General features: G+C 41.1%; 16 non-coding genes across 16 annotated transcripts; all 16 read right to left on the bottom strand.

Moving 5' to 3' along the window:
• Positions 1-1,017: 1,017 nt before the first annotated feature.
• On the bottom strand, positions 1,018-1,089 carry trnap-agg (transfer RNA proline (anticodon AGG)). Its single transcript has one exon. It is a non-coding gene; the product is annotated as a tRNA-Pro (tRNA).
• Positions 1,090-2,510: 1,421 nt separating this feature from the next.
• On the bottom strand, positions 2,511-2,582 carry trnap-ugg (transfer RNA proline (anticodon UGG)). The gene has a single exon. It is a non-coding gene; the product is annotated as a tRNA-Pro (tRNA).
• Positions 2,583-4,003: 1,421 nt separating this feature from the next.
• On the bottom strand, positions 4,004-4,075 carry trnap-agg (transfer RNA proline (anticodon AGG)). Its single transcript has one exon. It is a non-coding gene; the product is annotated as a tRNA-Pro (tRNA).
• Positions 4,076-5,481: 1,406 nt separating this feature from the next.
• Positions 5,482-5,553, bottom strand: trnap-ugg (transfer RNA proline (anticodon UGG)). Its single transcript has one exon. It is a non-coding gene; the product is annotated as a tRNA-Pro (tRNA).
• Positions 5,554-6,974: 1,421 nt separating this feature from the next.
• Positions 6,975-7,046, bottom strand: trnap-agg (transfer RNA proline (anticodon AGG)). Its single transcript has one exon. It is a non-coding gene; the product is annotated as a tRNA-Pro (tRNA).
• A 1,421-nt stretch (positions 7,047-8,467) lies between these two features.
• Positions 8,468-8,539, bottom strand: trnap-ugg (transfer RNA proline (anticodon UGG)). Its single transcript has one exon. It is a non-coding gene; the product is annotated as a tRNA-Pro (tRNA).
• A 1,421-nt stretch (positions 8,540-9,960) lies between these two features.
• On the bottom strand, positions 9,961-10,032 carry trnap-agg (transfer RNA proline (anticodon AGG)). Its single transcript has one exon. It is a non-coding gene; the product is annotated as a tRNA-Pro (tRNA).
• A 1,406-nt stretch (positions 10,033-11,438) lies between these two features.
• trnap-ugg (transfer RNA proline (anticodon UGG)) lies at positions 11,439-11,510 on the bottom strand. Its single transcript has one exon. It is a non-coding gene; the product is annotated as a tRNA-Pro (tRNA).
• A 1,421-nt stretch (positions 11,511-12,931) lies between these two features.
• trnap-agg (transfer RNA proline (anticodon AGG)) lies at positions 12,932-13,003 on the bottom strand. Its single transcript has one exon. It is a non-coding gene; the product is annotated as a tRNA-Pro (tRNA).
• Positions 13,004-14,424: 1,421 nt separating this feature from the next.
• trnap-agg (transfer RNA proline (anticodon AGG)) lies at positions 14,425-14,496 on the bottom strand. The gene has a single exon. It is a non-coding gene; the product is annotated as a tRNA-Pro (tRNA).
• Positions 14,497-15,917: 1,421 nt separating this feature from the next.
• trnap-agg (transfer RNA proline (anticodon AGG)) lies at positions 15,918-15,989 on the bottom strand. Its single transcript has one exon. It is a non-coding gene; the product is annotated as a tRNA-Pro (tRNA).
• Positions 15,990-17,410: 1,421 nt separating this feature from the next.
• On the bottom strand, positions 17,411-17,482 carry trnap-agg (transfer RNA proline (anticodon AGG)). Its single transcript has one exon. It is a non-coding gene; the product is annotated as a tRNA-Pro (tRNA).
• A 1,406-nt stretch (positions 17,483-18,888) lies between these two features.
• Positions 18,889-18,960, bottom strand: trnap-agg (transfer RNA proline (anticodon AGG)). Its single transcript has one exon. It is a non-coding gene; the product is annotated as a tRNA-Pro (tRNA).
• Positions 18,961-20,381: 1,421 nt separating this feature from the next.
• Positions 20,382-20,453, bottom strand: trnap-agg (transfer RNA proline (anticodon AGG)). Its single transcript has one exon. It is a non-coding gene; the product is annotated as a tRNA-Pro (tRNA).
• A 1,421-nt stretch (positions 20,454-21,874) lies between these two features.
• On the bottom strand, positions 21,875-21,946 carry trnap-agg (transfer RNA proline (anticodon AGG)). The gene has a single exon. It is a non-coding gene; the product is annotated as a tRNA-Pro (tRNA).
• A 1,421-nt stretch (positions 21,947-23,367) lies between these two features.
• Positions 23,368-23,439, bottom strand: trnap-agg (transfer RNA proline (anticodon AGG)). The gene has a single exon. It is a non-coding gene; the product is annotated as a tRNA-Pro (tRNA).
• Positions 23,440-24,764: the final 1,325 nt, after the last annotated feature.

Raw genomic sequence — 24,764 nt, 5'->3', positions numbered from 1 at the left:
CAAATCCCAGCTGTGAGTGTAAACTTGTGGAGGGTCAACGAAAAATCCAAGTAAAAGCTGGCATAACGGTTTGTCCAGCTAAAAATTGCATTGTAAAAAAGAAGAAGAGTTGTTCACTTAACTGTCAGTGGTTTTAACGTTGGGGTTGTTCAGTGTATTCACTCATGTTGAGTTAGGGGACAGCAAACTGCTACAGCTCCAAACAACAAAGTAAGACACAACATGTTTGCAATTGTTATCAGCACTCTTAATTAACAAGTTGAGTGAACAAAGAGAGACGCATTTGTGATCAAAGAAGCAACCCAAAGTCACCCATCAAGCATTTATCATTGGTTTCACCACCACCTAAACTCACGTCATATTTTGTCAACAAGACCAACTTTAAGACAGAACAGGTTCCACATCTCCATTTTTCTGCCATTGATCTTCCTGAGTTCATGTCAGCAATTGGGTATCCTAAACAATCATCATGTGATTTGGATTGCATCCTAATTAGACTGTGGGTTGATGTACTAGCTCCTATCGTCACTTCTGCACTTGAGCATCTCAGTGCGTCTCTGTCAATTTGCTATGTACTACAGGGTCTAAGCTAGGTGTAATCAATCCATCTTTTGAAAAGCCCCATGTCCATGCTGGTCTTCTATTCCCTTACAGATCTATATTTCAGTTTCCTCCTTTATGTTTAAAAATCTCAGAATTCAATTATTTTCCATGCGCTTATGAATACAAAGCGTTTCTGTCTTGATTTAAAGAAAACATACCAAAACTGCCTGAGACGAGACTGCAGAGTGTGTGCTCAAGTGATACTGGTATTGACTTCTGGATATGTCAATCAAGTTCCACATAAGAACTTAATTTAAGAAGGACTTGAGGCAACTTAGGAATGAGTGGGGGAGCTTTGAGTTGTATTGTCCTTTGATACCAAGTGCATTTGTGGGTGTTGTCATACTAGTTATTGTTCATTCAATCCTTCTTCTTCACAGTAAAGCAGAGATACAAGGTCAATAAAGCTGGGAAGGGCTCGTCCGGGATTTGAACCCGGGACCTCTCGCACCCTAAGCGAGAATCATACCCCTAGACCAACGAGCCGAAATTTGCTGTGTTTGCCTTTGATGAGAGAGCGCGTGGACAGCTAAAACGGCCACAGAATCCTGGGAATTTGTGATGGATTTCTTTCTTCTTTGACTCATCCGCCAGGTTCCACCAACTCACCACCACCTAAACTCACGTCATATTTTATCAACAAGACCAACTTTAAGACAGAACAGGTTCCAAGAGCCGTCACAGCCATCACAAGAGCGCCCGCACCACAGAGTACAAAAAGATACCCTCTGTACGTTCGATCTTCGAATAGAGACATCCTAGAACTAACAGTTCAGCTCACTCATTGTCAGCGTGGCTTCCGTCTTTTTTATTTCAAAGTTCTCTAATCTCTTATTCTAAAGTGGAGATTAGTTGCCAAAAGTATGTGTGTAAACGAATCTGTAACACTGCAAATCCCAGCTGTGAGTGTAAACTTGTGGAGGGTCAACGAAAAATCCAAGTAAAAGCTGGCATAATGGTTTGTCCAGCTAAAAATTGCATTGTAAAAAAGAAGAAGAGTTGTTCACTTAACTGTCAGTGGTTTTAACGTTGGGGTTGTTCAGTGTATTCACTCATGTTGAGTTAGGGGACAGCAAACTGCTACAGCTCCAAACAACAAAGTAAGACACGACATGTTTGCAATTGTTATCAGCACTCTTAATTAACAAGTTGAGTGAACAAAGAGAGACGCATTTGTGATCAAAGAAGCAACCCAAAGTCACCCATCAAGCATTTATCATTGGTTTCACCACCACCTAAACTCACGTCATATTTTGTCAACAAGACCAACTTTAAGACAGAACAGGTTCCACATCTCCATTTTTCTGCCATTGATCTTCCTGAGTTCATGTCAGCAATTGGGTATCCTAAACAATCATCATGTGATTTGGATTGCATCCTAATTAGACTGTGGGTTGATGTACTAGCTCCTATCGTCACTTCTGCACTTGAGCATCTCAGTGCGTCTCTGTCAATTTGCTATGTACTACAGGGTCTAAGCTAGGTGTAATCAATCCATCTTTTGAAAAGCCCCATGTCCATGCTGGTCTTCTATTCCCTTACAGATCTATATTTCAGTTTCCTCCTTTATGTTTAAAAATCTCAGAATTCAATTATTTTCCATGCGCTTATGAATACAAAGCGTTTCTGTCTTGATTTAAAGAAAACATACCAAAACTGCCTGAGACGAGACTGCAGAGTGTGTGCTCAAGTGATACTGGTATTGACTTCTGGATCTGTCAATCAAGTTCCACATAAGAACTTAATTTAAGAAGGACTTGAGGCAACTTAGGAATGAGTGGGGGAGCTTTGAGTTGTATTGTCCTTTGATACCAAGTGCATTTGTGGGTGTTGTCATACTAGTTATTGTTCATTCAATCCTTCTTCTTCACAGTAAAGCAGAGATACAAGGTCAATAACGCTGGGAAGGGCTCGTCCGGGATTTGAACCCGGGACCTCTCGCACCCAAAGCGAGAATCATACCCCTAGACCAACGAGCCGAAACTTGCTTTGTTTGCCTTTGATGAGAGAGCGCGTGGAAAGCTAAAACGGCCACAGAATCCTGGGAATTTGTGATGGATTTCTTTCTTCTTTGACTCATCCGCCAGGTTCCACCAACTCACCACCACCTAAACTCACGTCATATTTTATCAACAAGACCAACTTTAAGACAGAACAGGTTCCAAGAGCTGTCACAGCCATCACAAGAGCGCCCGCACCACAGAGTACAAAAAGATACCCTCTGTACGTTCGATCTTCGAATAGAGACATCCTAGAACTAACAGTTCAGCTCACTCATTGTCAGCGTGGCTTCCGTCTTTTTTATTTCAAAGTTCTCTAATCTCTTATTCTAAAGTGGAGATTAGTTGCCAAAAGTATGTTTGTAAACGGATCTGTAACACTGCAAATCCCAGCTGTGAGTGTAAACTTGTGGAGGGTCAACGAAAAATCCAAGTAAAAGCTGGCATAATGGTTTGTCCAGCTAAAAATTGCATTGTAAAAAAGAAGAAGAGTTGTTCACTTAACTGTCAGTGGTTTTAACGTTGGGGTTGTTCAGTGTATTCACTCATGTTGAGTTAGGGGACAGCAAACTGCTACAGCTCCAAACAACAAAGTAAGACACGACATGTTTGCAATTGTTATCAGCACTCTTAATTAACAAGTTGAGTGAACAAAGAGAGACGCATTTGTGATCAAAGAAGCAACCCAAAGTCACCCATCAAGCATTTATCATTGGTTTCACCACCACCTAAACTCACGTCATATTTTGTCAACAAGACCAACTTTAAGACAGAACAGGTTCCACATCTCCATTTTTCTGCCATTGATCTTCCTGAGTTCATGTCAGCAATTGGGTATCCTAAACAATCATCATGTGATTTGGATTGCATCCTAATTAGACTGTGGGTTGATGTACTAGCTCCTATCGTCACTTCTGCACTTGAGTATCTCAGTGCGTCTCTGTCAATTTGCTATGTACTACAGGGTCTAAGCTAGGTGTAATCAATCCATGTTTTGAAAAGCCCCATGTCCATGCTGGTCTTCTATTCCCTTACAGATCTATATTTCAGTTTCCTCCTTTATGTTTAAAAATCTGAGAATTCAATTATTTTCCATGCGCTTATGAATACAAAGCGTTTCTGTCTTGATTTAAAGAAAACATACCAAAACTGCCTGAGACGAGACTGCAGAGTGTGTGCTCAAGTGATACTGGTATTGACTTCTGGATATGTCAATCAAGTTCCACATAAGAACTTAATTTAAGAAGGACTTGAGGCAACTTAGGAATGAGTGGGGGAGCTTTGAGTTGTATTGTCCTTTGATACCAAGTGCATTTGTGGGTGTTGTCATACTAGTAATTGTTCATTCAATCCTTCTTCTTCACAGTAAAGCAGAGATACAAGGTCAATAAAGCTGGGAAGGGCTCGTCCGGGATTTGAACCCGGGACCTCTCGCACCCTAAGCGAGAATCATACCCCTAGACCAACGAGCCGAAATTTGCTGTGTTAGCCTTTGATGAGAGAGCGCGTGGACAGCTAAAACGGCCACAGAATCCTGGGAATTTGTGATGGATTTCTTTCTTCTTTGACTCATCCGCCAGGTTCCACCAACTCACCACCACCTAAACTCACGTCATATTTTATCAACAAGACCAACTTTAAGACAGAACAGGTTCCAAGAGCTGTCACAGCCATCACAAGAGCGCCCGCACCACAGAGTACAAAAAGATACCCTCTGTACAGAGACATCCTAGAACTAACAGTTCAGCTCACTCATTGTCAGCGTGGCTTCCGTCTTTTTTATTTCAAAGTTCTCTAATCTCTTATTCTAAAGTGGAGATTAGTTGCCAAAAGTATGTTTGTAAACGAATCTGTAACACTGCAAATCCCAGCTGTGAGTGTAAACTTGTGGAGGGTCAACGAAAAATCCAAGTAAAAGCTGGCATAACGGTTTGTCCAGCTAAAAATTGCATTGTAAAAAAGAAGAAGAGTTGTTCACTTAACTGTCAGTGGTTTTAACGTTGGGGTTGTTCAGTGTATTCACTCATGTTGAGTTAGGGGACAGCAAACTGCTACAGCTCCAAACAACAAAGTAAGACACGACATGTTTGCAATTGTTATCAGCACTCTTAATTAACAAGTTGAGTGAACAAAGAGAGACGCATTTGTGATCAAAGAAGCAACCCAAAGTCACCCATCAAGCATTTATCATTGGTTTCACCACCACCTAAACTCACGTCATATTTTGTCAACAAGACCAACTTTAAGACAGAACAGGTTCCACATCTCCATTTTTCTGCCATTGATCTTCCTGAGTTCATGTCAGCAATTGGGTATCCTAAACATTCATCATGTGATTTGGATTGCATCCTAATTAGACTGTGGGTTGATGTACTAGCTCCTATCGTCACTTCTGCACTTGAGCATCTCAGTGCGTCTCTGTCAATTTGCTATGTACTACAGGGTCTAAGCTAGGTGTAATCAATCCATGTTTTGAAAAGCCCCATGTCCATGCTGGTCTTCTATTCCCTTACAGATCTATATTTCAGTTTCCTCCTTTATGTTTAAAAATCTGAGAATTCAATTATTTTCCATGCGCATATGAATACAAAGCGTTTCTGTCTTGATTTAAAGAAAACATACCAAAACTGCCTGAGACGAGACTGCAGAGTGTGTGCTCAAGTGATACTGGTATTGACTTCTGGATATGTCAATCAAGTTCCACATAAGAACTTAATTTAAGAAGGACTTGAGGCAACTTAGGAATGAGTGGGAGAGCTTTGAGTTGTATTGTCCTTTGATACCAAGTGCATTTGTGGGTGTTGTCATACTAGTTATTGTTCATTCAATCCTTCTTCTTCACAGTAAAGCAGAGATACAAGGTCAATAACGCTGGGAAGGGCTCGTCCGGGATTTGAACCCGGGACCTCTCGCACCCAAAGCGAGAATCATACCCCTAGACCAACGAGCCGAAACTTGCTTTGTTTGCCTTTGATGAGAGAGCGCGTTGAAAGCTAAAACGGCCACAGAATCCTGGGAATTTGTGATGGATTTCTTTCTTCTTTGACTCATCCGCCAGGTTCCACCAACTCACCACCACCTAAACTCACGTCATATTTTATCAACAAGACCAACTTTAAGACAGAACAGGTTCCAAGAGCTGTCACAGCCATCACAAGAGCGCCCGCACCACAGAGTACAAAAAGATACCCTCTGTACGTTCGATCTTCGAATAGAGACATCCTAGAACTAACAGTTCAGCTCACTCATTGTCAGCGTGGCTTCCGTCTTTTTTATTTCAAAGTTCTCTAATCTCTTATTCTAAAGTGGAGATTAGTTGCCAAAAGTATGTTTGTAAACGGATCTGTAACACTGCAAATCCCAGCTGTGAGTGTAAACTTGTGGAGGGTCAACGAAAAATCCAAGTAAAAGCTGGCATAATGGTTTGTCCAGCTAAAAATTGCATTGTAAAAAAGAAGAAGAGTTGTTCACTTAACTGTCAGTGGTTTTAACGTTGGGGTTGTTCAGTGTATTCACTCATGTTGAGTTAGGGGACAGCAAACTGCTACAGCTCCAAACAACAAAGTAAGACACGACATGTTTGCAATTGTTATCAGCACTCTTAATTAACAAGTTGAGTGAACAAAGAGAGACGCATTTGTGATCAAAGAAGCAACCCAAAGTCACCCATCAAGCATTTATCATTGGTTTCACCACCACCTAAACTCACGTCATATTTTGTCAACAAGACCAACTTTAAGACAGAACAGGTTCCACATCTCCATTTTTCTGCCATTGATCTTCCTGAGTTCATGTCAGCAATTGGGTATCCTAAACAATCATCATGTGATTTGGATTGCATCCTAATTAGACTGTGGGTTGATGTACTAGCTCCTATCGTCACTTCTGCACTTGAGTATCTCAGTGCGTCTCTGTCAATTTGCTATGTACTACAGGGTCTAAGCTAGGTGTAATCAATCCATGTTTTGAAAAGCCCCATGTCCATGCTGGTCTTCTATTCCCTTACAGATCTATATTTCAGTTTCCTCCTTTATGTTTAAAAATCTGAGAATTCAATTATTTTCCATGCGCTTATGAATACAAAGCGTTTCTGTCTTGATTTAAAGAAAACATACCAAAACTGCCTGAGACGAGACTGCAGAGTGTGTGCTCAAGTGATACTGGTATTGACTTCTGGATATGTCAATCAAGTTCCACATAAGAACTTAATTTAAGAAGGACTTGAGGCAACTTAGGAATGAGTGGGGGAGCTTTGAGTTGTATTGTCCTTTGATACCAAGTGCATTTGTGGGTGTTGTCATACTAGTAATTGTTCATTCAATCCTTCTTCTTCACAGTAAAGCAGAGATACAAGGTCAATAAAGCTGGGAAGGGCTCGTCCGGGATTTGAACCCGGGACCTCTCGCACCCTAAGCGAGAATCATACCCCTAGACCAACGAGCCGAAACTTGTTTTGTTTGCCTTTGATGAGAGAGCGCGTGGAAAGCTAAAACGGCCACAGAATCCTGGGAATTTGTGATGGATTTCTTTCTTCTTTGACTCATCCGCCAGGTTCCACCAACTCACCACCACCTAAACTCACGTCATATTTTATCAACAAGACCAACTTTAAGACAGAACAGGTTCCAAGAGCTGTCACAGCCATCACAAGAGCGCCCGCACCACAGAGTACAAAAAGATACCCTCTGTACGTTCGATCTTCGAATAGAGACATCCTAGAACTAACAGTTCAGCTCACTCATTGTCAGCGTGGCTTCCGTCTTTTTTATTTCAAAGTTCTCTAATCTCTTATTCTAAAGTGGAGATTAGTTGCCAAAAGTATGTTTGTAAACGGATCTGTAACACTGCAAATCCCAGCTGTGAGTGTAAACTTGTGGAGGGTCAACGAAAAATCCAAGTAAAAGCTGGCATAATGGTTTGTCCAGCTAAAAATTGCATTGTAAAAAAGAAGAAGAGTTGTTCACTTAACTGTCAGTGGTTTTAACGTTGGGGTTGTTCAGTGTATTCACTCATGTTGAGTTAGGGGACAGCAAACTGCTACAGCTCCAAACAACAAAGTAAGACACGACATGTTTGCAATTGTTATCAGCACTCTTAATTAACAAGTTGAGTGAACAAAGAGAGACGCATTTGTGATCAAAGAAGCAACCCAAAGTCACCCATCAAGCATTTATCATTGGTTTCACCACCACCTAAACTCACGTCATATTTTGTCAACAAGACCAACTTTAAGACAGAACAGGTTCCACATCTCCATTTTTCTGCCATTGATCTTCCTGAGTTCATGTCAGCAATTGGGTATCCTAAACAATCATCATGTGATTTGGATTGCATCCTAATTAGACTGTGGGTTGATGTACTAGCTCCTATCGTCACTTCTGCACTTGAGTATCTCAGTGCGTCTCTGTCAATTTGCTATGTACTACAGGGTCTAAGCTAGGTGTAATCAATCCATGTTTTGAAAAGCCCCATGTCCATGCTGGTCTTCTATTCCCTTACAGATCTATATTTCAGTTTCCTCCTTTATGTTTAAAAATCTGAGAATTCAATTATTTTCCATGCGCTTATGAATACAAAGCGTTTCTGTCTTGATTTAAAGAAAACATACCAAAACTGCCTGAGACGAGACTGCAGAGTGTGTGCTCAAGTGATACTGGTATTGACTTCTGGATATGTCAATCAAGTTCCACATAAGAACTTAATTTAAGAAGGACTTGAGGCAACTTAGGAATGAGTGGGGGAGCTTTGAGTTGTATTGTCCTTTGATACCAAGTGCATTTGTGGGTGTTGTCATACTAGTAATTGTTCATTCAATCCTTCTTCTTCACAGTAAAGCAGAGATACAAGGTCAATAAAGCTGGGAAGGGCTCGTCCGGGATTTGAACCCGGGACCTCTCGCACCCAAAGCGAGAATCATACCCCTAGACCAACGAGCCGAAACTTGCTTTGTTTGCCTTTGATGAGAGAGCGCGTGGAAAGCTAAAACGGCCACAGAATCCTGGGAATTTGTGATGGATTTCTTTCTTCTTTGACTCATCCGCCAGGTTCCACCAACTCACCACCACCTAAACTCACGTCATATTTTATCAACAAGACCAACTTTAAGACAGAACAGGTTCCAAGAGCTGTCACAGCCATCACAAGAGCGCCCGCACCACAGAGTACAAAAAGATACCCTCTGTACGTTCGATCTTCGAATAGAGACATCCTAGAACTAACAGTTCAGCTCACTCATTGTCAGCGTGGCTTCCGTCTTTTTTATTTCAAAGTTCTCTAATCTCTTATTCTAAAGTGGAGATTAGTTGCCAAAAGTATGTTTGTAAACGGATCTGTAACACTGCAAATCCCAGCTGTGAGTGTAAACTTGTGGAGGGTCAACGAAAAATCCAAGTAAAAGCTGGCATAATGGTTTGTCCAGCTAAAAATTGCATTGTAAAAAAGAAGAAGAGTTGTTCACTTAACTGTCAGTGGTTTTAACGTTGGGGTTGTTCAGTGTATTCACTCATGTTGAGTTAGGGGACAGCAAACTGCTACAGCTCCAAACAACAAAGTAAGACACGACATGTTTGCAATTGTTATCAGCACTCTTAATTAACAAGTTGAGTGAACAAAGAGAGACGCATTTGTGATCAAAGAAGCAACCCAAAGTCACCCATCAAGCATTTATCATTGGTTTCACCACCACCTAAACTCACGTCATATTTTGTCAACAAGACCAACTTTAAGACAGAACAGGTTCCACATCTCCATTTTTCTGCCATTGATCTTCCTGAGTTCATGTCAGCAATTGGGTATCCTAAACAATCATCATGTGATTTGGATTGCATCCTAATTAGACTGTGGGTTGATGTACTAGCTCCTATCGTCACTTCTGCACTTGAGTATCTCAGTGCGTCTCTGTCAATTTGCTATGTACTACAGGGTCTAAGCTAGGTGTAATCAATCCATGTTTTGAAAAGCCCCATGTCCATGCTGGTCTTCTATTCCCTTACAGATCTATATTTCAGTTTCCTCCTTTATGTTTAAAAATCTGAGAATTCAATTATTTTCCATGCGCTTATGAATACAAAGCGTTTCTGTCTTGATTTAAAGAAAACATACCAAAACTGCCTGAGACGAGACTGCAGAGTGTGTGCTCAAGTGATACTGGTATTGACTTCTGGATATGTCAATCAAGTTCCACATAAGAACTTAATTTAAGAAGGACTTGAGGCAACTTAGGAATGAGTGGGGGAGCTTTGAGTTGTATTGTCCTTTGATACCAAGTGCATTTGTGGGTGTTGTCATACTAGTAATTGTTCATTCAATCCTTCTTCTTCACAGTAAAGCAGAGATACAAGGTCAATAAAGCTGGGAAGGGCTCGTCCGGGATTTGAACCCGGGACCTCTCGCACCCTAAGCGAGAATCATACCCCTAGACCAACGAGCCGAAATTTGCTGTGTTAGCCTTTGATGAGAGAGCGCGTGGACAGCTAAAACGGCCACAGAATCCTGGGAATTTGTGATGGATTTCTTTCTTCTTTGACTCATCCGCCAGGTTCCACCAACTCACCACCACCTAAACTCACGTCATATTTTATCAACAAGACCAACTTTAAGACAGAACAGGTTCCAAGAGCTGTCACAGCCATCACAAGAGCGCCCGCACCACAGAGTACAAAAAGATACCCTCTGTACAGAGACATCCTAGAACTAACAGTTCAGCTCACTCATTGTCAGCGTGGCTTCCGTCTTTTTTATTTCAAAGTTCTCTAATCTCTTATTCTAAAGTGGAGATTAGTTGCCAAAAGTATGTTTGTAAACGAATCTGTAACACTGCAAATCCCAGCTGTGAGTGTAAACTTGTGGAGGGTCAACGAAAAATCCAAGTAAAAGCTGGCATAACGGTTTGTCCAGCTAAAAATTGCATTGTAAAAAAGAAGAAGAGTTGTTCACTTAACTGTCAGTGGTTTTAACGTTGGGGTTGTTCAGTGTATTCACTCATGTTGAGTTAGGGGACAGCAAACTGCTACAGCTCCAAACAACAAAGTAAGACACGACATGTTTGCAATTGTTATCAGCACTCTTAATTAACAAGTTGAGTGAACAAAGAGAGACGCATTTGTGATCAAAGAAGCAACCCAAAGTCACCCATCAAGCATTTATCATTGGTTTCACCACCACCTAAACTCACGTCATATTTTGTCAACAAGACCAACTTTAAGACAGAACAGGTTCCACATCTCCATTTTTCTGCCATTGATCTTCCTGAGTTCATGTCAGCAATTGGGTATCCTAAACAATCATCATGTGATTTGGATTGCATCCTAATTAGACTGTGGGTTGATGTACTAGCTCCTATCGTCACTTCTGCACTTGAGCATCTCAGTGCGTCTCTGTCAATTTGCTATGTACTACAGGGTCTAAGCTAGGTGTAATCAATCCATGTTTTGAAAAGCCCCATGTCCATGCTGGTCTTCTATTCCCTTACAGATCTATATTTCAGTTTCCTCCTTTATGTTTAAAAATCTGAGAATTCAATTATTTTCCATGCGCATATGAATACAAAGCGTTTCTGTCTTGATTTAAAGAAAACATACCAAAACTGCCTGAGACGAGACTGCAGAGTGTGTGCTCAAGTGATACTGGTATTGACTTCTGGATATGTCAATCAAGTTCCACATAAGAACTTAATTTAAGAAGGACTTGAGGCAACTTAGGAATGAGTGGGGGAGCTTTGAGTTGTATTGTCCTTTGATACCAAGTGCATTTGTGGGTGTTGTCATACTAGTTATTGTTCATTCAATCCTTCTTCTTCACAGTAAAGCAGAGATACAAGGTCAATAACGCTGGGAAGGGCTCGTCCGGGATTTGAACCCGGGACCTCTCGCACCCAAAGCGAGAATCATACCCCTAGACCAACGAGCCGAAACTTGCTTTGTTTGCCTTTGATGAGAGAGCGCGTGGAAAGCTAAAACGGCCACAGAATCCTGGGAATTTGTGATGGATTTCTTTCTTCTTTGACTCATCCGCCAGGTTCCACCAACTCACCACCACCTAAACTCACGTCATATTTTATCAACAAGACCAACTTTAAGACAGAACAGGTTCCAAGAGCTGTCACAGCCATCACAAGAGCGCCCGCACCACAGAGTACAAAAAGATACCCTCTGTACGTTCGATCTTCGAATAGAGACATCCTAGAACTAACAGTTCAGCTCACTCATTGTCAGCGTGGCTTCCGTCTTTTTTATTTCAAAGTTCTCTAATCTCTTATTCTAAAGTGGAGATTAGTTGCCAAAAGTATGTTTGTAAACGAATCTGTAACACTGCAAATCCCAGCTGTGAGTGTAAACTTGTGGAGGGTCAACGAAAAATCCAAGTAAAAGCTGGCATAATGGTTTGTCCAGCTAAAAATTGCATTGTAAAAAAGAAGAAGAGTTGTTCACTTAACTGTCAGTGGTTTTAACGTTGGTGTTGTTCAGTGTATTCACTCATGTTGAGTTAGGGGACAGCAAACTGCTACAGCTCCAAACAACAAAGTAAGACACGACATGTTTGCAATTGTTATCAGCACTCTTAATTAACAAGTTGAGTGAACAAAGAGAGACGCATTTGTGATCAAAGAAGCAACCCAAAGTCACCCATCAAGCATTTATCATTGGTTTCACCACCACCTAAACTCACGTCATATTTTGTCAACAAGACCAACTTTAAGACAGAACAGGTTCCACATCTCCATTTTTCTGCCATTGATCTTCCTGAGTTCATGTCAGCAATTGGGTATCCTAAAGAATCATCATGTGATTTGGATTGCATCCTAATTAGACTGTGGGTTGATGTACTAGCTCCTATCGTCACTTCTGCACTTGAGCATCTCAGTGCGTCTCTGTCAATTTGCTATGTACTACAGGGTCTAAGCTAGGTGTAATCAATCCATGTTTTGAAAAGCCCCATGTCCATGCTGGTCTTCTATTCCCTTACAGATCTATATTTCAGTTTCCTCCTTTATGTTTAAAAATCTGAGAATTCAATTATTTTCCATGCGCTTATGAATACAAAGCGTTTCTGTCTTGATTTAAAGAAAACATACCAAAACTGCCTGAGACGAGACTGCAGAGTGTGTGCTCAAGTGATACTGGTATTGACTTCTGGATCTGTCAATCAAGTTCCACATAAGAACTTAATTTAAGAAGGACTTGAGGCAACTTAGGAATGAGTGGGGGAGCTTTGAGTTGTATTGTCCTTTGATACCAAGTGCATTTGTGGGTGTTGTCATACTAGTAATTGTTCATTCAATCCTTCTTCTTCACAGTAAAGCAGAGATACAAGGTCAATAAAGCTGGGAAGGGCTCGTCCGGGATTTGAACCCGGGACCTCTCGCACCCTAAGCGAGAATCATACCCCTAGACCAACGAGCCGAAATTTGCTGTGTTTGCCTTTGATGAGAGAGCGCGTGGACAGCTAAAACGGCCACAGAATCCTGGGAATTTGTGATGGATTTCTTTCTTCTTTGACTCATCCGCCAGGTTCCACCAACTCACCACCACCTAAACTCAGGTCATATTTTATCAACAAGACCAACTTTAAGACAGAACAGGTTCCAAGAGCCGTCACAGCCATCACAAGAGCGCCCGCACCACAGAGTACAAAAAGATACCCTCTGTACGTTCGATCTTCGAATAGAGACATCCTAGAACTTTCACTTCAGCTCACTCATTGTCAGCGTGGCTTCCGTCTTTTTTATTTCAAAGTTCTCTAATCTCTTATTCTAAAGTGGAGATTAGTTGCCAAAAGTATGTTTGTAAACGAATCTGTAACACTGCAAATCCCAGCTGTGAGTGTAAACTTGTGGAGGGTCAACGAAAAATCCAAGTAAAAGCTGGCATAATGGTTTGTCCAGCTAAAAATTGCATTGTAAAAAAGAAGAAGAGTTGTTCACTTAACTGTCAGTGGTTTTAACGTTGGGGTTGTTCAGTGTATTCACTCATGTTGAGTTAGGGGACAGCAAACTGCTACAGCTCCAAACAACAAAGTAAGACACGACATGTTTGCAATTGTTATCAGCACTCTTAATTAACAAGTTGAGTGAACAAAGAGAGACGCATTTGTGATCAAAGAAGCAACCCAAAGTCACCCATCAAGCATTTATCATTGGTTTCACCACCACCTAAACTCACGTCATATTTTGTCAACAAGACCAACTTTAAGACAGAACAGGTTCCACATCTCCATTTTTCTGCCATTGATCTTCCTGAGTTCATGTCAGCAATTGGGTATCCTAAAGAATCATCATGTGATTTGGATTGCATCCTAATTAGACTGTGGGTTGATGTACTAGCTCCTATCGTCACTTCTGCACTTGAGCATCTCAGTGCGTCTCTGTCAATTTGCTATGTACTACAGGGTCTAAGCTAGGTGTAATCAATCCATGTTTTGAAAAGCCCCATGTCCATGCTGGTCTTCTATTCCCTTACAGATCTATATTTCAGTTTCCTCCTTTATGTTTAAAAATCTGAGAATTCAATTATTTTCCATGCGCTTATGAATACAAAGCGTTTCTGTCTTGATTTAAAGAAAACATACCAAAACTGCCTGAGACGAGACTGCAGAGTGTGTGCTCAAGTGATACTGGTATTGACTTCTGGATCTGTCAATCAAGTTCCACATAAGAACTTAATTTAAGAAGGACTTGAGGCAACTTAGGAATGAGTGGGGGAGCTTTGAGTTGTATTGTCCTTTGATACCAAGTGCATTTGTGGGTGTTGTCATACTAGTAATTGTTCATTCAATCCTTCTTCTTCACAGTAAAGCAGAGATACAAGGTCAATAAAGCTGGGAAGGGCTCGTCCGGGATTTGAACCCGGGACCTCTCGCACCCTAAGCGAGAATCATACCCCTAGACCAACGAGCCGAAATTTGCTGTGTTTGCCTTTGATGAGAGAGCGCGTGGACAGCTAAAACGGCCACAGAATCCTGGGAATTTGTGATGGATTTCTTTCTTCTTTGACTCATCCGCCAGGTTCCACCAACTCACCACCACCTAAACTCAGGTCATATTTTATCAACAAGACCAACTTTAAAACAGAACAGGTTCCAAGAGCCGTCACAGCCATCACAAGAGCGCCCGCACCACAGAGTACAAAAAGATACCCTCTGTACGTTCGATCTTCGAATAGAGACATCCTAGAACTTTCACTTCAGCTCACTCATTGTCAGCGTGGCTTCCGTCTTTTTTATTTCAAAGTTCTCTAATCTCTTATTCTAAAGTGGAGATTAGTTGCCAAAAGTATGTGTGTAAATGAATCTGTAACACTGCAAATCCCAGCTGTGAGTGTAAACTTGTGGAGGGTCAACGAAAAATCCAAGTAAAAGCTGGCATAACGGTTTGTCCAGCTAAAAATTGCATTGTAAAAAAGAAGAAGAGTTGTTCACTTAACTGTCAGTGGTTTTAACGTTGGGGTTGTTCAGTGTATTCACTCATGTTGAGTTAGGGGACAGCAAACTGCTACAGCTCCAAACAACAAAGTAAGACACGACATGTTTGCAATTGTTATCAGCACTCTTAATTAACAAGTTGAGTGAACAAAGAGAGACGCATTTGTGATCAAAGAAGCAACCCAAAGTCACCCATCAAGCATTTATCATAGGTTTCACCACCACCTAAACTCACGTCATATTTTGTCAACAAGACCAACTTTAAGACAGAACAGGTTCCACATCTCCATTTTTCTGCCATTGATCTTCCTGAGTTCATGTCAGCAATTGGGTATCCTAAACAATCATCATGTGATTTGGATTGCATCCTAATTAGACTGTGGGTTGATGTACTAGCTCCTATCGTCACTTCTGCACTTGAGTATCTCAGTGCGTCTCTGTCAATTTGCTATGTACTACAGGGTCTAAGCTAGGTGTAATCAATCCATGTTTTGAAAAGCCCCATGTCCATGCTGGTCTTCTATTCCCTTACAGATCTATATTTCAGTTTCCTCCTTTATGTTTAAAAATCTGAGAATTCAATTATTTTCCATGCGCTTATGAATACAAAGCGTTTCTGTCTTGATTTAAAGAAAACATACCAAAACTGCCTGAGACGAGACTGCAGAGTGTGTGCTCAAGTGATACTGGTATTGACTTCTGGATATGTCAATCAAGTTCCACATAAGAACTTAATTTAAGAAGGACTTGAGGCAACTTAGGAATGAGTGGGGGAGCTTTGAGTTGTATTGTCCTTTGATACCAAGTGCATTTGTGGGTGTTGTCATACTAGTAATTGTTCATTCAATCCTTCTTCTTCACAGTAAAGCAGAGATACAAGGTCAATAAAGCTGGGAAGGGCTCGTCCGGGATTTGAACCCGGGACCTCTCGCACCCTAAGCGAGAATCATACCCCTAGACCAACGAGCCGAAATTTGCTGTGTTTGCCTTTGATGAGAGAGCGCGTGGACAGCTAAAACGGCCACAGAATCCTGGGAATTTGTGATGGATTTCTTTCTTCTTTGACTCATCCGCCAGGTTCCACCAACTCACCACCACCTAAACTCACGTCATATTTTATCAACAAGACCAACTTTAAGACAGAACAGGTTCCAAGAGCTGTCACAGCCATCACAAGAGCGCCCGCACCACAGAGTACAAAAAGATACCCTCTGTACGTTCGATCTTCGAATAGAGACATCCTAGAACTAACAGTTCAGCTCACTCATTGTCAGCGTGGCTTCTGTCTTTTTTATTTCAAAGTTCTCTAATCTCTTATTCTAAAGTGGAGATTAGTTGCCAAAAGTATGTGTGTAAACGAATCTGTAACACTGCAAATCCCAGCTGTGAGTGTAAACTTGTGGAGGGTCAACGAAAAATCCAAGTAAAAGCTGGCATAACGGTTTGTCCAGCTAAAAATTGCATTGTAAAAAAGAAGAAGAGTTGTTCACTTAACTGTCAGTGGTTTTAACGTTGGGGTTGTTCAGTGTATTCACTCATGTTGAGTTAGGGGACAGCAAACTGCTACAGCTCCAAACAACAAAGTAAGACACAACATGTTTGCAATTGTTATCAGCACTCTTAATTAACAAGTTGAGTGAACAAAGAGAGACGCATTTGTGATCAAAGAAGCAACCCAAAGTCACCCATCAAGCATTTATCATTGGTTTCACCACCACCTAAACTCACGTCATATTTTGTCAACAAGACCAACTTTAAGACAGAACAGGTTCCACATCTCCATTTTTCTGCCATTGATCTTCCTGAGTTCATGTCAGCAATTGGGTATCCTAAACAATCATCATGTGATTTGGATTGCATCCTAATTAGACTGTGGGTTGATGTACTAGCTCCTATCGTCACTTCTGCACTTGAGTATCTCAGTGCGTCTCTGTCAATTTGCTATGTACTACAGGGTCTAAGCTAGGTGTAATCAATCCATGTTTTGAAAAGCCCCATGTCCATGCTGGTCTTCTATTCCCTTACAGATCTATATTTCAGTTTCCTCCTTTATGTTTAAAAATCTGAGAATTCAATTATTTTCCATGCGCTTATGAATACAAAGCGTTTCTGTCTTGATTTAAAGAAAACATACCAAAACTGCCTGAGACGAGACTGCAGAGTGTGTGCTCAAGTGATACTGGTATTGACTTCTGGATCTGTCAATCAAGTTCCACATAAGAACTTAATTTAAGAAGGACTTGAGGCAACTTAGGAATGAGTGGGGGAGCTTTGAGTTGTATTGTCCTTTGATACCAAGTGCATTTGTGGGTGTTGTCATACTAGTAATTGTTCATTCAATCCTTCTTCTTCACAGTAAAGCAGAGATACAAGGTCAATAAAGCTGGGAAGGGCTCGTCCGGGATTTGAACCCGGGACCTCTCGCACCCTAAGCGAGAATCATACCCCTAGACCAACGAGCCGAAATTTGCTGTGTTAGCCTTTGATGAGAGAGCGCGTGGACAGCTAAAACGGCCACAGAATCCTGGGAATTTGTGATGGATTTCTTTCTTCTTTGACTCATCCGCCAGGTTCCACCAACTCACCACCACCTAAACTCACGTCATATTTTATCAACAAGACCAACTTTAAGACAGAACAGGTTCCAAGAGCTGTCACAGCCATCACAAGAGCGCCCGCACCACAGAGTACAAAAAGATACCCTCTGTACAGAGACATCCTAGAACTAACAGTTCAGCTCACTCATTGTCAGCGTGGCTTCCGTCTTTTTTATTTCAAAGTTCTCTAATCTCTTATTCTAAAGTGGAGATTAGTTGCCAAAAGTATGTTTGTAAACGAATCTGTAACACTGCAAATCCCAGCTGTGAGTGTAAACTTGTGGAGGGTCAACGAAAAATCCAAGTAAAAGCTGGCATAACGGTTTGTCCAGCTAAAAATTGCATTGTAAAAAAGAAGAAGAGTTGTTCACTTAACTGTCAGTGGTTTTAACGTTGGGGTTGTTCAGTGTATTCACTCATGTTGAGTTAGGGGACAGCAAACTGCTACAGCTCCAAACAACAAAGTAAGACACGACATGTTTGCAATTGTTATCAGCACTCTTAATTAACAAGTTGAGTGAACAAAGAGAGACGCATTTGTGATCAAAGAAGCAACCCAAAGTCACCCATCAAGCATTTATCATTGGTTTCACCACCACCTAAACTCACGTCATATTTTGTCAACAAGACCAACTTTAAGACAGAACAGGTTCCACATCTCCATTTTTCTGCCATTGATCTTCCTGAGTTCATGTCAGCAATTGGGTATCCTAAAGAATCATCATGTGATTTGGATTGCATCCTAATTAGACTGTGGGTTGATGTACTAGCTCCTATCGTCACTTCTGCACTTGAGCATCTCAGTGCGTCTCTGTCAATTTGCTATGTACTACAGGGTCTAAGCTAGGTGTAATCAATCCATGTTTTGAAAAGCCCCATGTCCATGCTGGTCTTCTATTCCCTTACAGATCTATATTTCAGTTTCCTCCTTTATGTTTAAAAATCTGAGAATTCAATTATTTTCCATGCGCTTATGAATACAAAGCGTTTCTGTCTTGATTTAAAGAAAACATACCAAAACTGCCTGAGACGAGACTGCAGAGTGTGTGCTCAAGTGATACTGGTATTGACTTCTGGATCTGTCAATCAAGTTCCACATAAGAACTTAATTTAAGAAGGACTTGAGGCAACTTAGGAATGAGTGGGGGAGCTTTGAGTTGTATTGTCCTTTGATACCAAGTGCATTTGTGGGTGTTGTCATACTAGTAATTGTTCATTCAATCCTTCTTCTTCACAGTAAAGCAGAGATACAAGGTCAATAAAGCTGGGAAGGGCTCGTCCGGGATTTGAACCCGGGACCTCTCGCACCCTAAGCGAGAATCATACCCCTAGACCAACGAGCCGAAATTTGCTGTGTTTGCCTTTGATGAGAGAGCGCGTGGACAGCTAAAACGGCCACAGAATCCTGGGAATTTGTGATGGATTTCTTTCTTCTTTGACTCATCCGCCAGGTTCCACCAACTCACCACCACCTAAACTCAGGTCATATTTTATCAACAAGACCAACTTTAAGACAGAACAGGTTCCAAGAGCCGTCACAGCCATCACAAGAGCGCCCGCACCACAGAGTACAAAAAGATACCCTCTGTACGTTCGATCTTCGAATAGAGACATCCTAGAACTTTCACTTCAGCTCACTCATTGTCAGCGTGGCTTCCGTCTTTTTTATTTCAAAGTTCTCTAATCTCTTATTCTAAAGTGGAGATTAGTTGCCAAAAGTATGTGTGTAAATGAATCTGTAACACTGCAAATCCCAGCTGTGAGTGTAAACTTGTGGAGGGTCAACGAAAAATCCAAGTAAAAGCTGGCATAACGGTTTGTCCAGCTAAAAATTGCATTGTAAAAAAGAAGAAGAGTTGTTCACTTAACTGTCAGTGGTTTTAACGTTGGGGTTGTTCAGTGTATTCACTCATGTTGAGTTAGGGGACAGCAAACTGCTACAGCTCCAAACAACAAAGTAAGACACGACATGTTTGCAATTGTTATCAGCACTCTTAATTAACAAGTTGAGTGAACAAAGAGAGACGCATTTGTGATCAAAGAAGCAACCCAAAGTCACCCATCAAGCATTTATCATAGGTTTCACCACCACCTAAACTCACGTCATATTTTGTCAACAAGACCAACTTTAAGACAGAACAGGTTCCACATCTCCATTTTTCTGCCATTGATCTTCCTGAGTTCATGTCAGCAATTGGGTATCCTAAACAATCATCATGTGATTTGGATTGCATCCTAATTAGACTGTGGGTTGATGTACTAGCTCCTATCGTCACTTCTGCACTTGAGCATCTCAGTGCGTCTCTGTCAATTTGCTATGTACTACAGGGTCTAAGCTAGGTGTAATCAATCCATGTTTTGAAAAGCCCCATGTCCATGCTGGTCTTCTATTCCCTTACAGATCTATATTTCAGTTTCCTCCTTTATGTTTAAAAATCTGAGAATTCAATTATTTTCCATGCGCTTATGAATACAAAGCGTTTCTGTCTTGATTTAAAGAAAACATACCAAAACTGCCTGAGACGAGACTGCAGAGTGTGTGCTCAAGTGATACTGGTATTGACTTCTGGATATGTCAATCAAGTTCCACATAAGAACTTAATTTAAGAAGGACTTGAGGCAACTTAGGAATGAGTGGGGGAGCTTTGAGTTGTATTGTCCTTTGATACCAAGTGCATTTGTGGGTGTTGTCATACTAGTAATTGTTCATTCAATCCTTCTTCTTCACAGTAAAGCAGAGATACAAGGTCAATAAAGCTGGGAAGGGCTCGTCCGGGATTTGAACCCGGGACCTCTCGCACCCTAAGCGAGAATCATACCCCTAGACCAACGAGCCGAAATTTGCTGTGTTTGCCTTTGATGAGAGAGCGCGTGGAAAGCTAAAACGGCCACAGAATCCTGGGAATTTGTGATGGATTTCTTTCTTCTTTGACTCATCCGCCAGGTTCCACCAACTCACCACCACCTAAACTCACGTCATATTTTATCAACAAGACCAACTTTAAGACAGAACAGGTTCCAAGAGCTGTCACAGCCATCACAAGAGCGCCCGCACCACAGAGTACAAAAAGATACCCTCTGTACGTTCGATCTTCGAATAGAGACATCCTAGAACTAACAGTTCAGCTCACTCATTGTCAGCGTGGCTTCTGTCTTTTTTATTTCAAAGTTCTCTAATCTCTTATTCTAAAGTGGTGATTAGTTGCCAAAAGTATGTGTGTAAACGAATCTGTAACACTGCAAATCCCAGCTGTGAGTGTAAACTTGTGGAGGGTCAACGAAAAATCCAAGTAAAAGCTGGCATAACGGTTTGTCCAGCTAAAAATTGCATTGTAAAAAAGAAGAAGAGTTGTTCACTTAACTGTCAGTGGTTTTAACGTTGGGGTTGTTCAGTGTATTCACTCATGTTGAGTTAGGGGACAGCAAACTGCTACAGCTCCAAACAACAAAGTAAGACACAACATGTTTGCAATTGTTATCAGCACTCTTAATTAACAAGTTGAGTGAACAAAGAGAGACGCATTTGTGATCAAAGAAGCAACCCAAAGTCACCCATCAAGCATTTATCATTGGTTTCACCACCACCTAAACTCACGTCATATTTTGTCAACAAGACCAACTTTAAGACAGAACAGGTTCCACATCTCCATTTTTCTGCCATTGATCTTCCTGAGTTCATGTCAGCAATTGGGTATCCTAAAGAATCATCATGTGATTTGGATTGCATCCTAATTAGACTGTGGGTTGATGTACTAGCTCCTATCGTCACTTCTGCACTTGAGCATCTCAGTGCGTCTCTGTCAATTTGCTATGTACTACAGGGTCTAAGCTAGGTGTAATCAATCCATGTTTTGAAAAGCCCCATGTCCATGCTGGTCTTCTATTCCCTTACAGATCTATATTTCAGTTTCCTCCTTTATGTTTAAAAATCTGAGAATTCAATTATTTTCCATGCGCTTATGAATACAAAGCGTTTCTGTCTTGATTTAAAGAAAACATACCAAAACTGCCTGAGACGAGACTGCAGAGTGTGTGCTCAAGTGATACTGGTATTGACTTCTGGATCTGTCAATCAAGTTCCACATAAGAACTTAATTTAAGAAGGACTTGAGGCAACTTAGGAATGAGTGGGGGAGCTTTGAGTTGTATTGTCCTTTGATACCAAGTGCATTTGTGGGTGTTGTCATACTAGTAATTGTTCATTCAATCCTTCTTCTTCACAGTAAAGCAGAGATACAAGGTCAATAAAGCTGGGAAGGGCTCGTCCGGGATTTGAACCCGGGACCTCTCGCACCCTAAGCGAGAATCATACCCCTAGACCAACGAGCCGAAATTTGCTGTGTTTGCCTTTGATGAGAGAGCGCGTGGACAGCTAAAACGGCCACAGAATCCTGGGAATTTGTGATGGATTTCTTTCTTCTTTGACTCATCCGCCAGGTTCCACCAACTCACCACCACCTAAACTCAGGTCATATTTTATCAACAAGACCAACTTTAAAACAGAACAGGTTCCAAGAGCCGTCACAGCCATCACAAGAGCGCCCGCACCACAGAGTACAAAAAGATACCCTCTGTACGTTCGATCTTCGAATAGAGACATCCTAGAACTTTCACTTCAGCTCACTCATTGTCAGCGTGGCTTCCGTCTTTTTTATTTCAAAGTTCTCTAATCTCTTATTCTAAAGTGGAGATTAGTTGCCAAAAGTATGTGTGTAAATGAATCTGTAACACTGCAAATCCCAGCTGTGAGTGTAAACTTGTGGAGGGTCAACGAAAAATCCAAGTAAAAGCTGGCATAACGGTTTGTCCAGCTAAAAATTGCATTGTAAAAAAGAAGAAGAGTTGTTCACTTAACTGTCAGTGGTTTTAACGTTGGGGTTGTTCAGTGTATTCACTCATGTTGAGTTAGGGGACAGCAAACTGCTACAGCTCCAAACAACAAAGTAAGACACGACATGTTTGCAATTGTTATCAGCACTCTTAATTAACAAGTTGAGTGAACAAAGAGAGACGCATTTGTGATCAAAGAAGCAACCCAAAGTCACCCATCAAGCATTTATCATAGGTTTCACCACCACCTAAACTCACGTCATATTTTGTCAACAAGACCAACTTTAAGACAGAACAGGTTCCACATCTCCATTTTTCTGCCATTGATCTTCCTGAGTTCATGTCAGCAATTGGGTATCCTAAACAATCATCATGTGATTTGGATTGCATCCTAATTAGACTGTGGGTTGATGTACTAGCTCCTATCGTCACTTCTGCACTTGAGTATCTCAGTGCGTCTCTGTCAATTTGCTATGTACTACAGGGTCTAAGCTAGGTGTAATCAATCCATGTTTTGAAAAGCCCCATGTCCATGCTGGTCTTCTATTCCCTTACAGATCTATATTTCAGTTTCCTCCTTTATGTTTAAAAATCTGAGAATTCAATTATTTTCCATGCGCTTATGAATACAAAGCGTTTCTGTCTTGATTTAAAGAAAACATACCAAAACTGCCTGAGACGAGACTGCAGAGTGTGTGCTCAAGTGATACTGGTATTGACTTCTGGATATGTCAATCAAGTTCCACATAAGAACTTAATTTAAGAAGGACTTGAGGCAACTTAGGAATGAGTGGGGGAGCTTTGAGTTGTATTGTCCTTTGATACCAAGTGCATTTGTGGGTGTTGTCATACTAGTAATTGTTCATTCAATCCTTCTTCTTCACAGTAAAGCAGAGATACAAGGTCAATAAAGCTGGGAAGGGCTCGTCCGGGATTTGAACCCGGGACCTCTCGCACCCTAAGCGAGAATCATACCCCTAGACCAACGAGCCGAAATTTGCTGTGTTTGCCTTTGATGAGAGAGCGCGTGGACAGCTAAAACGGCCACAGAATCCTGGGAATTTGTGATGGATTTCTTTCTTCTTTGACTCATCCGCCAGGTTCCACCAACTCACCACCACCTAAACTCACGTCATATTTTATCAACAAGACCAACTTTAAGACAGAACAGGTTCCAAGAGCTGTCACAGCCATCACAAGAGCGCCCGCACCACAGAGTACAAAAAGATACCCTCTGTACGTTCGATCTTCGAATAGAGACATCCTAGAACTAACAGTTCAGCTCACTCATTGTCAGCGTGGCTTCTGTCTTTTTTATTTCAAAGTTCTCTAATCTCTTATTCTAAAGTGGAGATTAGTTGCCAAAAGTATGTGTGTAAACGAATCTGTAACACTGCAAATCCCAGCTGTGAGTGTAAACTTGTGGAGGGTCAACGAAAAATCCAAGTAAAAGCTGGCATAACGGTTTGTCCAGCTAAAAATTGCATTGTAAAAAAGAAGAAGAGTTGTTCACTTAACTGTCAGTGGTTTTAACGTTGGGGTTGTTCAGTGTATTCACTCATGTTGAGTTAGGGGACAGCAAACTGCTACAGCTCCAAACAACAAAGTAAGACACAACATGTTTGCAATTGTTATCAGCACTCTTAATTAACAAGTTGAGTGAACAAAGAGAGACGCATTTGTGATCAAAGAAGCAACCCAAAGTCACCCATCAAGCATTTATCATTGGTTTCACCACCACCTAAACTCACGTCATATTTTGTCAACAAGACCAACTTTAAGACAGAACAGGTTCCACATCTCCATTTTTCTGCCATTGATCTTCCTGAGTTCATGTCAGCAATTGGGTATCCTAAACAATCATCATGTGATTTGGATTGCATCCTAATTAGACTGTGGGTTGATGTACTAGCTCCTATCGTCACTTCTGCACTTGAGTATCTCAGTGCGTCTCTGTCAATTTGCTATGTACTACAGGGTCTAAGCTAGGTGTAATCAATCCATGTTTTGAAAAGCCCCATGTCCATGCTGGTCTTCTATTCCCTTACAGATCTATATTTCAGTTTCCTCCTTTATGTTTAAAAATCTGAGAATTCAATTATTTTCCATGCGCTTATGAATACAAAGCGTTTCTGTCTTGATTTAAAGAAAACATACCAAAACTGCCTGAGACGAGACTGCAGAGTGTGTGCTCAAGTGATACTGGTATTGACTTCTGGATCTGTCAATCAAGTTCCACATAAGAACTTAATTTAAGAAGGACTTGAGGCAACTTAGGAATGAGTGGGGGAGCTTTGAGTTGTATTGTCCTTTGATA

The sequence above is a fragment of the Leuresthes tenuis genome, unplaced genomic scaffold (genome assembly GCF_036924035.1).
Source record: "Leuresthes tenuis unplaced genomic scaffold, fLeuTen1.0.hap1 SCAF_23, whole genome shotgun sequence".
Classification (NCBI taxonomy): domain Eukaryota; kingdom Metazoa; phylum Chordata; class Actinopteri; order Atheriniformes; family Atherinopsidae; genus Leuresthes; species Leuresthes tenuis.
Note: the sequence above shows the minus strand (reverse complement) of the source record. Positions and strands in the feature narration are given on the sequence as shown.